Source organism: Acyrthosiphon pisum, chromosome A3 (assembly GCF_005508785.2).
Source record: "Acyrthosiphon pisum isolate AL4f chromosome A3, pea_aphid_22Mar2018_4r6ur, whole genome shotgun sequence".
Lineage (NCBI taxonomy): Eukaryota > Metazoa > Arthropoda > Insecta > Hemiptera > Aphididae > Acyrthosiphon > Acyrthosiphon pisum.
Genome location: NC_042496.1, coordinates 24,086,503 through 24,089,254, shown reverse-complemented (window position 1 = coordinate 24,089,254; position 2,752 = coordinate 24,086,503).

The window sequence follows — 2,752 nt, the reverse complement described above, 5'->3', positions numbered from 1 at the left end:
CCCCCACGTTTCAAACTAGCACCCCCAATTCATTTCAGTATTTCACCAATCATTTTTAAATTATTGTGGTTTATTGGTTCGGAATTTTTTTTTCCATGCCAATTAATGATGATAACTGTTCACGAATTCACGATTAAAACAGTATTGTGCATAGAGTAAAGAATTGTGTGAATTCACATTTCAGTGTTTCAGCTTTTGTCAATATGCAGCAATGATATTATTATAGAAAATTATACTATCTTAGGGATTACGGTTGGGTACGAAATCTTCTATTTATAACTTTGGTTATTACTTGATTTTTACTAATATATTTATTTAATCTGCGGGCTACGCTGAATTGAATAAATTCGGAATGACAAATATTATTAAGAGGATGCAGGATGCTACACACGCATGTGTGGTCTCCGTTTTACAAATGTAAAACATAGTAAAAATGATTTTGCGTGGATAAGAACCACTATGGCTAAACTTATAGTTCATGTTATGCAACCAAATGTTCCTACTAGGAAGAAGAGAACATAGACTGTGCAACATACTTTTTAATTTTTCGATATCACAAATACGAAGAAAGTTCTCATAGTTTAAAAATAAAAGTAGTACAGTAAAATGGGGTAACTTTGATAATTTTTTACTGTTTTATGACAATTTCATTTTTTATTATATGGATAACTTCTGTAGTGTTAACGATAAAACTCTCTAAATTAAATATTATAGTTACAACTAGTTCAATATTTTAATATTTTAATTTTTAAAATTCTGAAATTATCTTTTGAGATATCAATATTTTTTAATATGCTATCAAAGTGCAATTTCGATACCTATATTTCTTAATGTGATATCAAAGTAACCCCATTTTATGAAAAAAAATTTAATTATCATGGTACTCTGGTGAATAAAAATATATGGGTATCAAAGTTACCCCGCGAAATCAAAGTTGGGTACCCCATTCTAATTAAAAATTTGAAGCTAATGTAATGCAGTTAGTTATAGTATTAGGATTAAGGGGGGTGTGGGGAACAGAGCCCCCCATGGACATGTGTAACATAAACTATTCCAGCACCCCCTAAATTCACACCCAATGTGTGCCTATGTGTGTGTATCAGTATACACACAAATACATAACGTAATTGAATTTACTTAAATTAATAGGTACCTACTACGCTTATTTAACTTTGGTTGAAATTAAAAGAACAAAATCATACTTGACTAGATGGTTTTCGATTAACACAGATAATGTTCTTACCATCAAGTTTCATAATAGGTCGATTCACTCTAATTTCTAAGCTCACGGCATAAAACTTGAATTTCCTAGCGTAAATTTGGTACCTATGTTTGTAAGACGGAGACAACACATGCGGGTAAGGCGCCGTCTTACCTGAGTAAGTAAATGGTAGGCAGGTACCTATATAATAAAATATTTTTATAGAAATATTAATATTATTATTTATCATACTTTTACGATTGTATACTTTTTATACCTAGCCAACTTTTATATTAATTATTAGGTGCCTGTGTACTATGATTTAAAATCATAAACTAATGACCTTTGTCAGAAATAATAGATAGGTCATAACTCTTAGGTTACCTATCTCAGTAGTTGTTGAATATCTTAAAGTGACTTCAAATATTATCTGTACGTTTGTTAATTAGTAAGCTGATATTTATAAATAATATGTTTTAATTATGAACTAGTTGCAGTATTACTGCAGTAGCGTATGCTGGTAGGGGGGGGGGGGGGGGGGGGGTGGCAAGTTATAATTTCACAAAAACTTATAGTAAAAAGAAAACAATAATTTTTACAACACAAATTCATTGCCTATTTTTTAAATTGGCAAAAAAATCAATAATATGATTTATTTGATCTAGAATATCTACTTTATCATATAAATTAATATTAGACATAATGCTGATCGGTCATTCTTGAACGAAGCCAGGTTTTCAGTCTACGAAGTGTGGAGAAACTCCTTTCAGTAACACTAACTGGTAGGCCGTAGGGTTGATAATACTTGCAACAATTTTTGCTACGCAATTCAATATTCATGTTTTGAACACAATAAAATAATATCATAGTATCATACAATAGTATGTATATTTTATATTAATATAGTTTATTTATAGCCTTATTGGTTCTTCATAATATAGATAGCACCCAGCAGGTACATCGTATACACCGTCATCCTCTATGGTTCATATAGTCCATAAGACAATATTATAATAATTTAATATCCATTTTTTGTTAACAATATACATTTTTTATAAATACGAGCTTGGGGGGGCCTGGTGTCATGATCAGGAATTTTCTATGGGTGGGGACCTAAAATCTAATTCTATTTCTATAAATCCTAAGTTGAGATAAAATATTATGGCGAAAAAGAATGTAGGTAAGTGTATTAAAATATAGAAGACAATACACAATGATTCACCAAACCATGCTCATCCCCATTTTTCTTAATAATTTATTCAAATTCTCATTTTTGGAATTTTTTAAGTATACTTATAAGGACCACTTCAAATTATTAAAATTGTTAATACCATTAAAGGATCGTTTTGATTTATCATTAGTTTAATAAAAATTTAAAATAGACATAACATTGAATCTAGTATTTATTATAGATACTCGGACAATTTTAACAAACTATAAAATATTGATAAATTAATATTAATTTATATAATTTTAAAATCATAATAGTCCGTACATCTACCAAACCTAATATATTATCCATTAGTAAATACAGTTAAATTACTCATAATC